Here is a 13,772-nt window from a genome sequence, read left to right on the forward strand (position 1 = left end):
CCCGTTCCTCAGGCTCTGTAGATTCGCGCCTCGGGTGTTTAGCCGGAGCCGGCCTGACAGGGCTGCAGCGAGCCTGGAGGCAAAGCTCCCTGCCGGCGGGCAGCCCGCATCTCGTCCCTTTCCCTTCCCCAGCAAAGTCTAAAATCCATCTTTGTGCAAAAATGCCTGTGCCCGGGCCTGAAAAACAATGCCCGGCTCAACAGTCAGCGAACAAAACACGAGCAACAAAAAGACACGTGCACAAAGCAGGGAGACGGTACCATCAGGCAGCCACGGAGCACCAGATGCTTCCGTTGAGTTGGGCTGAGGTAAAGCTGGTGTCCGTTTCGGTCCGCCGCACCCCGGGTCGGGCCGGTGTACGCGGCGCTCAGGACTCGGTGCGGGCCCGGCCCGGCTCTGGCCGGTTCTCCTCACCTGTAAATGAAGTTAGACTTAAGGTCAACGATGTTCATTATTTAGCGTCATTGATCAAAAGATGGATAGGTTATATTGAACTGGTAACATAGGACATCACTCGGGAATTCGTTTTGAATCTTCCCAGCTCGTAGAGATCACATACCATATAAAATATAAAACATGCATTATATATATATCTATATATAGATAGATATAGATATAATTTCTTGTTGCTGAAAGGGAAAAGAAAGCCTCTGAATTTTCTAAAGAAATTTAAGCAACATCAGGTACCATATTTTACCTGATATGAAAACAGATTCCCCCCCCCCCCCATTTATTAGATACTATGGATTGCTGTTTTGAACTTGCTCTTGCTCTTGGGGCATTGCTTTTTTTAAGTAACAAATAGTAAACTGGAAAATTAATTGCAATACTGTCAAAGGTAACTACATTTTTAACTGATTTGGACCTGTCTAACATCCAACAACTAATACCGAGGGAGCTACTGTAAGCATACATTTGCCTCATACATAAATAGATGAAAAAAGTGACAGAAGATTTTCTTAAATACTGATTGATGATTTCACCACAAATAATTTTTATCATCCAATTTTTTCTTTTCACCTTCTTGAAAATATTGTTTAATATATTACTTTCTATTTAAAATTCTTTAAAAATATTTGTACATGTAATTTAACCATATCCTTAGATATTGTAGAAGACTGGTGAAATTAAAAAATACATTAAAAGTTACACTCATTTTCCAAATGCCTTATTTCTCATTATTTTCTTCATAGGAACTTCTGCCCTGAACGTACTCATTGCATCAAAATGATATTGTGTGAAATTATGCCAAAATCTACACCATGTTTTCACACACATCTACCCCTATAAAAATTGAGTAGGCAGCTAAGGACAAAATTCAGCTCATTCATACTTCCTATTCCAATATGATGTTTATATGATACTGGACACCAAAAAATACCACAAAAGATTTTATGGTAAGTTGGTAGCAATCCACTCAGAATTGCTAATGAATCATAAAATCAAATTCTAAGACTAAAATCATTATTTACTCAGCGATCTAAAAATTCAAGGAATAGAAAACCAAGTTAAAGGATATCGACTTTATGCTTATAATACATTCTCATTTCAGAAAGAATGTTTTCTTTTTTTACTATTAGAGAATGCGTTATCCAGTTTTTCTGGCCTCAGGCAAGTTTCCATCATAGTTTGCAACATCTGCTTTTAGCTGACCAGACTTTAAAGTTTAAAGCAATAATACAAACAGTTCACTTTTAAAGCTATTTTTTCTTAGATTCCCTTCCCTAGGTGGCATTTCCCTCAACACATACACACAAATCACATAAAATATATAGCAAAGGAGCCTCTCAACAGCTCAGAGACAGTTTAATTTTTGATTTCCCCCAAGCCCAACATCTGATCTGCCATATGTTTTGAATCTTTCCAGCTCATAGAAATCACATACTAAGTCATAAACTTGCATGTTCTGGAGCAATGTGACTAGAAAATCAAGAACACCAGAAAGTCATTGGTCAGTGATCCATATAACAGTAGAATAATATATAGCTGTACCAAATATACAACTGTTAAAAGCATCAGAAGTTCTGTGAAAGTTACAAATTGAGCAAAGCAGTTTTTAGATGCAGAAAAACACTAAAATGGAATTAGGATGACTCGTAGTTATGCTCCCTCCGTCTCCTATGATTTCTGAGAAATAAATTACCTCTGCCGTCTTATATACGATGGAAATTATTTTAAAGCATTAGAAAATCTTCTGGTCGAGATTATGACTACTGAGGGTTTTTTTTAAAAACCTCCTTCCTTCCCCCATATTCAAGACATCCAGAAATATTTGCAGCTGTCTATAACTTTTCAAACAAATTCAGATATAAAAATGTGGCAAATGGTCATCCAATTAGATTATACATTTTGGAAGAAGAAGGGTGCAGCTTGGGAGAGTTCTTCCAATTTTATGTTTACAAGCATTGACAACTAGAGGCGTGACGTCTCACAAACCCTGGAAAAACTTAACCTTATTCATGCAAGTTGAAGTTACTCACGTGCATAAGTATTTGCAAGATTAAGAGGTCTTCAGAGAGCTAAATACAGATCCCTTTGGAACCTGTCACTACCACTCTGCATGTCAGCCAGAGGGAATCTCCCAGAAGTAATGCGAAGCACTCTTCTCCAGGGGCTAAGCTAGCCTGCTGCTTTTGCAATGTAAGCAGTACCTACCCAGGCAGTTCAGGTCCTAAACTCTGATTTCTAAATGACTGGTCCGAGATAAATGCATTTGAGTTAACGTTCACTTCTTCCTGAGGGTCTGGATAATTCTACTTTTATATATATTTTTACCTTTTTTTTCTTTTTGCTGTTTCACAGCCATATTCTGTCTTATTTGTGACTGAATTTTTGCTTTGAGCTCTTCAACAGAATAGCCACTGTTCATTATGCAATGCTTTTTTATAAAATTAAATCAATATGATAATGGATAATAATATTAATATCCTAACAAAAGGCACAAAGCAAGAACTTTCTGTAGTCACACTAAGCCTCCATTCTTAACATTTCTCATCATGCTCAAGTATTAAAGTGCATGTTACTTTATTGCTCAGTGTTTAGTGATATAATCAATTCTGTATCTGAACTATATATGACTTGCAATGTTTGTAAGCAGAGCTGTAGCAAGGCAGTTTGATGCCCAGGACAAGCCCACAACTGCAGCCCATCCTTGCCCTGTGCATAGATCTGGGGGGGCACATGTTCCCCCCCCCCATGCTTGCCCAGGGGTGCACACAGTCGTGGGAGCTGCCCCATCCCCACGCCCCTCCGCAAACAAGGCGCTCGCTGCTCTGTCCTGTGCGCCGCCCAGCCCAGGACAGTCACCCCACTTGCCCCTCCCTTGCTATGGTACTGTTTGTAAGTATCTTATAACTAGAAATATTTTACTGAGTTCCACTTTTCACAGAGGCATTAAAAAACACCATGCAACAAAATGGTGTTCCATTTTATTAATTATTATTTTCTCTGCTAGATTCTTATGTACTTTATGTAACTGTATTAGATGGCTGACATTTGGATTCCAGATGCTATGAGGGTTCATTCAACTTGTTAAGTTTTCCTTGTAAATATATCGTTTCAAATTGGAAATTGTAATTCAAGTGTTATAGGCAGAATTCTTTTGAAACCTTCAAAATAGAAAAGCCACATTTAAAATTTTACATAAATATGCAGTATAAAATCTGCAGAATTAACATAGGTTTACACAACTTCTTCCTCTAATACTTCACTAAGTTGTGAGGAATTCCAACAATTTAGCTAACATGAAGTACTTTTAGAGACCATAATTCTTCAGTATGCTCTAGATAGGCACAGGGGACACAAGCTATTATGCCTTTTTGTTTACAAAATATACCTGTATATAGCCTCTGAAGGGAAACACCATTTTTGCCCACCTTTTAAAATTATACATGTATATCAATTTCATGTTGTATCCAGGTTTGACTAATTCTTTAATTCCATCCGTATTGTCTTTCAAAGATCCCATAGAGTCAAGGGTGGACTGTCATATTGTCACACAAAGTAGAAGTGCCTGATCCTTGAAATCCTTATTTATATGAACATTCCTTAATCAAATCTATACTCTGATTGACTTCAAGTTTTTGAGTAGTGTTTTCTTTGTCAGACTCCTGCTTCCATTCACTGCAGCAAAAGAGGAAGTGCCAGTTTGAAAAGCAAACGTTACAGAATAGGCTGGGAAGTGAAATTTTTAGGAAATAATTTTTCTGGTACTGGAAAGCTACATGAAAAGCTCACCGTTACAGAAGATTTAAAATCTCTCAGAGACATCTGTCTGTTCAAATGACTGATGAAAATCTCAAAGATTTGAGTGTACAGTCCTAAAATAATACTACCTTTTACAGTACATTCTTCCTTACATGTCCTTCCGTTGCCTCACTGCCTGAGTTCATGCTCTGATAAGTGATGAAATACTTTGACAGGTGATGTGTATAATAGTTGAACAACAGATTGGGAGCCAGAAAACCTGGACTCTGTTTGTGACACTGTGACCCTTTGCAAGCTGTTTAACATCAGCTTGTTCCAGTTTTCTCATCTGAACTTATGCTCTTTGTTTCATGGGACCCTGTGTGAGTAATCAAGGAACAGCTCCCTGCTTAATATAAACACTGTCTTTATTATAGCAGTTTCTTACAGAGCTGTTACAGGGCCTACTGTTCACCCCTAGCCTCTCTAACTCTCGTTTTTCCTGTCTCCTCCCCCTCACTTCCTGTTCCTCCTTCAGACTCTTTTCTGCTGCTGCTAGTTTTGCCTATGAGATCCATACATATTGTTACATCTTTTCTTTCAACAGTTCAAAATGGATAATTAATTTAACTTTCAGACTGGACATGAGGAAAAACTTCTTCACTGTCCAAGCCCCCAAGACCTGGAATAGACTGCCTCCAGAGGTGGTGTAAGCATCTACTCTGGACTCCTTTAAGAAACATTTGGACGTTTATCTTACTGGGATCCTTTGACCCCAGGTGACTTCCTGCCCCTGGGGCAGGGGGCTGGACTTGATGATCTTCTGGGGTCCCTTCCAGCCCTAATGCCTATGAAATCTATTAAATTATTCCCCTGGTTGGGCCAGAGGTTGCTAGCACATAGCCCACCATGGAGACCAAGCCTTTACCACTGGTCTTCTGTGTTCTTTAGGGCTCATAGTCATCCAGGTGTACTGGTCATTGCACCAGCCTCCTGCTTCTTGTTTGATTTTTCTGGGTGCTACGCCTGCTTCTGTTCTGTCTGTGTCTTTGTTTTGCAGGCTGGCCTCTGCTTGTGTATCTCTTTCCTTTGTGGAGTCCATGGCATCTTTCTCCCCTATCTGGGGCTCACTGATGACTGACCAGTTGTCAAAGTTGTCTTGGTCCCCTGGAATCTCTGGCTCAATTGTATTTCCGCTCTGCCAGCACTCCACAGCTGCTTCCAGTTATGTCTCAGTCACTGTCCACTATCTGTGACAACTTCATAGGCTCTATCTCCCACTGCACCCTCAATGGTGGCCTTTTGCCATTCTTTCACATGTGGACTTACTGGTTGTACCCAGACCTTTTCCCCTCTTCACAGTGGTCTCAGGTCTCTGGCTCCTTTGTTATACTGTAATACTTGGTGAGACTGTTGCTTTTTTAGCTGCTTCCATGTACGGTTGCCCCTTCCCCTCGCTGGGGTTGTAGCAAACAATCTTTCATGGGGAGTAATGTCTAGTTTTCTGGCCCATTAATCTTTGGGCTAGGCTACTGTCCATTCCTTCGGAGGGTGTGTTGCAATGGTCCAGTAGAGCCAGGTAGGGATTCACTGCAGTCTTATTTGCCTTCAACAAGTGTCTCTTGGCTGCCTTTACTGCTTATTCAGCCTTCCCATTGCTTTGTGGGTACCCAGGGGATGATGTCTTGTGCTGGGATTCCCATGTAGTGCAGAACTGTTTGAATTCTCTTGAAGTGTATTGTGGGCCAGTGTCTGAGAACAGTGTCAGGTATCCCACGCTGCGCAAAATGAGCCTTCAGCTTCCTGATCGCCGTTCCTGCCTGAGTGTCTTCGAGGTAATCCACCTCCCAAAAATTGGAATAATAATCTATGGTGACCATATAGTTTTTGTCACTGACACTGAACAACTCAGTCCCTACCTTCTCCCAGGGCCAAGAGGGGATGTCATGAGGGTTCAATGTCTCTTTTTGCTGGGTGTCACTGTATTTCTTGCACACCTCACACTCCTCCATGTATGTTCTCAAGTGAGCATTCATGCCTGGCCAGTAGATGCACTCCCGTGCTCTCCTCAGGCATGATTCTATTCCCATGTGTGAAGCATGGAGTCAGTTCATGATGTCTCGCCACAGAGGTACTGGGATCACTACCCTGCTCCCTTGAACAAAATTCCATCCTGTGTACATAGTCCATCCCTCCATTGGTGGTATGTGGCAACTTCTTGTGATATTTGTGCCTTGTGCTGTGGCCAACCCTCTAGGATGGTTCACTTAACTGCTTGTAGCACACCATCCTGTACTGTGCTCTGTTGTAGTGCTTTGAGATTGCTTTTGGAGATGTGTAAGTCTTGTACCATATTAACAGACTCTATCTCCTGTTTATAGATCCATCTGTGCTGCACTTTGGAAGGTATGCTCTACTTAGTGCATCTGCCATTTGCAGGAACTTCCCTGGGTAGTACTTTATACTCACATCATAGGCCTGGAGTCTCACCAGCATGCGTTGAAGTCTTAGGCACCCTTGAAGTCTAAGGAACACTCAACAAGGGTTTTTTCATTATGATCTCTAATGGTTTGTGATCTGATTGCACATCTACTCTCTGTCCAAAGGTGAACTGATGGAATCATTCCAGTCCAAACAATACCACTAGTAACTCCTTTTCTATCTGTGCGTATCTCCTTTCGGTTTCAGTCATTGCTCTACTAGCAAAAGCTATGGGCCCCAAACCTCCTTTTGACACATCACACTAGTACTAGTTGCTCAGCTGTGTTGTGTTGGGGCCTCGCTGATGAGTTTTTAATTCTTTTGAATGCCTCCTCTTGGGTCTGTGCCTATTCCCAAGCTGCATCATTGTGTGTTAGCAACCTGAGTGGCTCACAAGCATTAGACAAGTGTGCACAACATTTGGACAGATAGTTAACCATCCCAATAAGGTACTGGACTCCTTTGACATCCTGTGGCCTGGGCATTTCCATAATGGCTCTCACCTTCTCCAGGTCTGGCCGTAGTCCTTCCAAAGTCATCAGATGTCCAATGTAGGGTACTTCTGTTCTTCTCAGCTGTATTTTGTCAGCATTCAGTTTAATGTTCCTCTCCTGGCATCTGTTAAGGAGTTGTTGCAGTTTGGCATCATGGTCACAGATCGCCTCTTCCTAATCATCCCCTTCTCCCATGCCAAGAATATCATCAGCCACAACCTTGCTACCTGGACCTTCCAGCTCCTGGTTCAGCTTCCACTGGAAAACTTCTGGAGCTGGGCTGATCCATACATATTGTTACATCTTTGTTCACTTTCATCCTCCTTGCAATGTCTATTCACTTCCGAGTTGCTTCTAGAACCGAACATCAGTTCACTAACTTATCCTCTATCTATAACTTAGTCTAATGACCAGTTGCTGCCCATGAACCCTATGAAGATATCAGGTGAACTATTTTAAATCTTCTTAAACTTGATTTAATCATAGAATATGGTAGAGTAGATAGAGGTTAGTACAGAGTTTCCAAATTTAAACAAGGCAGAATGCCTGCTTTGGCCATACAAAGCTTGCTTAAGTGAGTTAGCTTAATCTAAGTTTAAACTGAATTTTGCTAAAGCACAAGAAACATTACTAAAGGTTTAATGCAGCTAACCTCAATTTGTGGATTTATTCTAGAGATAACAGATAATTTTGACCTTCCTACTCATGAAGACAATCAACTTAAATCTGCTATTGTTACTAGAGTTCAGCAGTATAGCTGTGCTGTGAGGTGTGAGGTAAACAGCAACAATGTGCCAATTAAATTTTTATAGCCTGTATGATCAGACTACCCTGCAGATCCGTAGCTTTCTCAAAGTAGGTCCATGTATACAGATTTTGTTTGATCTCTGATTCATGTCAGGCTGGTTTTGAAACATACTGTAACAAGAGAATATTTCTATATGTTAGTTATCAGAAATGTAATCAACACTGCTACAAGAAAGAAAGATTTCTCCTTGTGGTCCTTTAGCAGAAATGAAGAGGTTTCTTTTTACCTTACTATAATATGAAGCATGTGATATAATATGAAGCATTATTTTCTTCCCTACTTATGAACCATAGCGTCTGTGAACACAAAAAACAATTTCTTGGGCTGCTTGCTTTTAACTTAATAATTATCAATTAAACATTTGGTACTTGCTAATATAATAGTTTTACATATTTCGTAAGCTTATAATAGGATAGATACTACACAAAATCTACTACAATATGTTTTAGTCCTTATAGGGACCTTTTGGTACTTTTGCAATTCAAATAATATATACTAATAATGATAATCCTTGAAGACATTTCTTATCCTGGTGGATAAGATGAAAAATGTTGAATGTTGCAATATTCAGTTCTCATGATTCCACATCATATGTTCAAAGAATCACCTAATATTTCTATATACTTGGATTCTACTGATACAAAAAGCTATCATGACAGGGGCCCTTCTAGGAAATTGGCTACTGTTTGCATTATGACTTTTTCCCCTCCAACTAGATAGGGAGAACATTCTTAATAATATGCACCATTTTCTGCATGGGCATCATGAGTTTTGATTAACCCTGAAACTGCCACAGATAAAGTCTGTTCAAAATAAGTAATACTAATTAGGGGTGTGCAAAACGGGCCATATTCAATTCGGATTCAGATTCAGCCTGAATCGGGGACAGTGATTCAATTAGTTGATTCAGATCACTGTCCCCGATTCGATTAGTCTGAATCCAAATCTGAAGATTCGATGTTGATTCGGAGAATCAGTGATTCAGCCATAGACACAGCTTTAAATGTTTTTTCTACATACCTTGAAGTACCAGTGCGGCTTGTGAAAGCTGTGATGGTGGGGCGGATGGAGCGTCCCACAGGAGCGCGGGGGGGGGGGCCTGTTACCCCTTATCTCGGTGATTGGCCATGGGGGGACCCTGGGTGTCCCCCCCAGATCCAGGAGGCACCAGTCGGCAAGCCAGACAGCCACAGTGGGGCCCCCCTGCGCACTCCCTGGTGGACCTGGAAGTGGACCGGAAGTGCTTCTGGTCCACTTCTAGGTCTGCTGCCCCATACTCCATCTGCCCCAACATCTCAGCATTCATGAACTGCCTGGTACCTTGAGGTATGTAGAAAAAACATTTAAAGCTGTGTCTGTGTCTGAATCATCGAATCTTTCCGAATCTCTCTGAATTGATTAGGAGGGTTCCAATTCGATTCTTAGAGATTAAAGGGTCTCCTGATTTGATTCAGATTTGGAGATTTGGCCACTGAATCGGGCCAAATCTCTGTGACATTGAATCAGCGACCAAAGCTTCGCACAGTCCTAATACCAATCACCCAAAACACGTCCCTACCCAGATATCACCTGCTGACCAGCAGATCTGCAAGCCTATTTAGTGCTGGCTAGGGCCAGCATGTAGTTAGGGTAGCTGGGAAGTGAATCATATCATTTTATCCCCCAGAGAGTATCTAAAGCAAGGCTTATCAGGAACTGTAAAGAACTATAAGAAACAGTAAGGAAAAGCTGCCCTCACCTAGCAAAATGCAGAGGGAATAGTGGCCTCCACTAACACAGATGCAATTTGCATCTCCGGTAGTTGATTTAGCTTAAAACATGATGGACAGCTGTGAATTTCTAGAGAGCTACACAAACCTGGTGTGCTGTTCTGAATAAAGTAAAAGGAATGCTATGATTAGGTGTTTATAAATCAACATTATAAGCTATCCAACTACAATTATGTACGCTGAAAGTCAGAACCCCTCTCTTAATTGCAACAAGATGTTTTTAATATAATACAAGCAAAATGTGATCAGTTAATGAATGTAATTTAATGAATCATGAGTTGCACTGATCAGCACCTGTAAACTTAAGAAATTCACCTGTACAATCTTGGGAGCATTTAAGGAAAGTATTTCCTTCTGTTTTAGTAAAACTTATGCTGGTGTCAACTTAATGCTTGCTTGCATTTCTGAACTGAATATCCTTATGAAGCAAATATAATTTAAAGCTGAAAATAGTTATTGTTGCATCTTACACACAGACATTCAGCTGTTAATTCGGACACTTGAGGCATTGTACATGTTTCTGACATGTAGTCTTCAAATGAAGAGAGAAAGCTACCAGAAAAGGAGCAGATTTAGTGGCATGAGTACCCACACATTGCAGAAATTGTCTGTCACCAGGTGTGCAAGTTCCAAGCAAGAAGTGGACTCCATGTTGCCAAATATGTAAAGAATCAGCATACTATTAGATTAAGCATGTTCTGGAAACATTCCAAATTAAAAGGCAAAAGCAGTGACTGAACCTGACTGAAGCTTAGGGACTTCTTATCATCAAATAAACATTTGAGTTCACTTTCCTGCTGTGCTTTTGGCACAAAATGCTGAAGATAGTTTACACACTCTCAACTTATCCTCAAAGTAACACAACTGCCTTGGTGACAGCAAAGAACCTGAGATATCAACATGTTGCAAAGAAAGAGAGAAAGTTCTGTCATACTAAATTTTTGATAAAAACGGAGGAAGCTGCAAGGAACACAACTGAAGAATGTGGTTCGTCGACACACTACCAAAAGGAACAGAGTTGAAAACGAAACATTTTTATAACAAGCTGACTGCTGACAACCATGTAGAAAGTAGGTGACAGCATTTCACAGTCAAGACATTCTACATACTTGTTGATGTGTTTACAACCTAGATGAAAGAACAGTTTCAGGATTTCACAGAGAAATGCTGGCTGACATCTGTGACATTGATCAAGTTATTAAAACATTTTTTCATATGAAATCATGAAGAAAAACTTTGTAATTTGCATATTCAATAGAAGTTACTAATTAACCCTTTTTCTGCTTAGCTTGAAAAGTATAGTATCAGCAACATAGTTATTGTAACTCATAGCTTACTCAACACAAGAGCTTAGATGTATTGCCTTATGTGTATATCGTTCATTATTGTTCACATTACAAAATAATTCTATTTACACTTAATGAAAAAGGGCCCAATCTTGCATCCTTAGATAAGCAATCCCATTCAAGTCAATTGACAAAAAAACCACACCAATTGTGGATGGGGGAAACTCCGTTAATTTGTTTCTAGGAGCCCAGTCAATCTACCATCCCACCAATGGAAGTCTTTTTAGTGATTTCAGTACAATTTGGATCAGACCTTAAATGAGAACCAACAAAATTGAAACAGTATTTTCAAGTGGAAACCACAGTTTATGCAAGCTTAAACAGCTGAATACTGGTGGAATACATTTTAACTTCAAGGAATATTCAGCTTTTATATGACCTTAATTTCATGTTTCTACTAATGGTATTAACAACTAAAAAGGAGGTTAGAAGATAACAGTTAGCCCAACCTTTATTTTAGTATCACTATAAGCACTACCATGATATGTTACCCAGAAAATGCAATTGTTTTAAAATGTGTTTATTAGAATCTATTAATTGTTTACATTCATTTAAAAAGGTTGCTGGATTTTTAAGTAAAAAATTCTAGAGTGTAGTGTCACTGATTAGCCAGAAAACATATCACCTGAAAACAAAAATGACTGATATTCTCAGCATTCCCTCTGCTGTTAAGACAGACCACTTTCTTTGACTTTAAAATATTTTGTATTGCCCTCTGCCTTCACAGTCCAGAAGGGACAGGCATGTCCCCCCGGAAGGGGGCCAAGCATCTCTTGTCCCCCCAGAAGGGACAAGTCCTCGTCTAATCAGGACTCCTGTATATAATAAGTTAGTAAGTTGCATCAAGTTACCTGTTTATTGTGTTTAGTCGTGTATCCTATTCTCTCCATTGCTTCTTCTCCTATCCAAAGAGTGATCTTTGGCCTATATTCTAAGTATGTGCAGAGTCTTTAGTTGAGGAGGGTTTTAAGACAGCAACATTCCCTTGGGCAACAGAAGTGGCAACAGCAGGAGAATCAGGGAAAACAAAGTGTTAGGATAAATCTCTTCTGAAAAATCATGATGCCAAACTGTTCCTTCTAGCTACTAAATGCCTATGGATAATAAATGTATTCCTCTGTGAATAAAATACAGCATGCAGAGAAGTTTCAAACTTAAACATCAATCTGGCAGATGGAGTTTGCATTTTCAGCAGCAATAGAAAATAAGGAACCAAGTAAGGAAAATGTAGTAAATACCCATCAAGTCAAAGCTCAATGTTTGTGCATTTTATAGCATATATTTATATGGTTCCCAATCTGTTGTCATGGTCTAACAAGGTCTGCTGTTCCTCAGTTCATGCTCTACAGTATCTTTCAAAAGCCATGAAATAGGCACTATATCATCATTATAGTGGCCATGATATATAACAATGGTCATTAGATCAGAAATGGGAGAGTTTCTAAGTGTAGCACACCCAAAATGTACAAGTTATTTTGTGCTATGAAGTGTGTTTCATATCACTGTGTATCTTATTTGGCTGTAAAACATGATCATGTTTTCTGCGTGATTGTTGTACACTGTGCCTTCTCTAGGACTGGAGAGGACCACCTCCCATCTCCGACCCCTCACCCCCACCCCCGTCCCACCCAGACCGTTGTCTTAAGATTCCTCAAAAGAACCTGTAAAAACAGTTTAGCGACTAGCCAAATGTGCTGACCTGCTTTGAATTGACTGTTCTGCATTAGCAGTGTTCCAGCGAGGCTGCCTCTTGACTGGGGCCCTGTGATGAGGTCAGAAAAGTTATTTAAGGTTCAGGCCACCTGGGCTCAGGGGCTCGCTCTCTGTTTTTCTTCTGGGTCCTCTGCGGAGGGGGAGGAACACTGGAATGTTTGCTGGATCCTGAGGTCATGTGGTACAGAGAGCCAGGGTTTCAAGTTCAGTAGCCATGTGGGGTTTGGACTGGGAGTCCAGGGCAGGAACTGGTAGCTCACCCCCACAGCCATTCAGGCAGGAGCAGAGATTGGCACTCCCTAGCACAGGGGTCGGCAACCCCCGGCATATGTGCCAAGCATGGCACGCGAGGCCATTTTCCTCGGCACGCCACAGCCAGCCCCAGCTCTGGGTAGCTGCTACCAGCAACGAAGCCCAGGCTGCTCCCAGTAGGGCTTGCAGCGTTCCAGCTGCCTGCTGGGAGCAGCCTGGGCTCCCAGCTGGCAGCATCTACCCAGAGTCAGGGCCGGCTGCATGCGTGCCTTGGAGGGGAAAGTGGGGGAGGGGCCTGAGTCAGCACAACCCCATTCTCTCCCCTGCTGCCAGCACAGAGCTGGTGACTGGGCTCTGGAGCCTGGCACAGCTGTTTGTAGCCAGCCTGGGCTCTGGGCAGCTGCAGCAAGCAGCAGGCAAGCTGCAAAAAGCTGCACCGGGCTCCACAGCCCCGGCATCAGCTCCATGCTGGTGGTGACTGCACACACACCTCGGGGCAAACAGCAGGGCAGTGCAGCCAAAAAATGTTGCCTACCTCTGCCCGAGGATCTCAGTGGAGCTACATCAACTCACCAAAGGGCCCTTTGCAAGGCAGAGGGACCAGCACCCGCAGCGGACAGCAATGGTGAGGGAGAGGATGCACCCAAATTCCCAGGGACTAACCTCTTTTGGGTTGAGACTCCCCCACTCAAACTGCCAAGCTTGGTGTGGAAGGCTCCCAAGT

The 13,772-nt window shown here is 41.4% G+C and overlaps 1 protein-coding gene across 1 annotated transcript in view; it reads right to left on the reverse strand.

Moving 5' to 3' along the window:
- HFM1 (HFM1, ATP dependent DNA helicase homolog) overlaps positions 1 to 403 on the reverse strand; it is a 74,218-nt gene extending 73,815 nt beyond the window's left edge. The window contains exon 1 of the mRNA XM_025201903.1: positions 261 to 403. The gene's annotated coding sequence lies outside the window, so the exon portion shown is untranslated. The remainder of the gene's footprint in view (positions 1 to 260) is intronic.
- Positions 404 to 13,772: the final 13,369 nt, after the last annotated feature.

Source organism: Alligator sinensis, unplaced genomic scaffold (assembly GCF_000455745.1).
Source record: "Alligator sinensis unplaced genomic scaffold, ASM45574v1 scaffold199_1, whole genome shotgun sequence".
NCBI classification, from domain to species: Eukaryota; Metazoa; Chordata; order Crocodylia; family Alligatoridae; genus Alligator; species Alligator sinensis.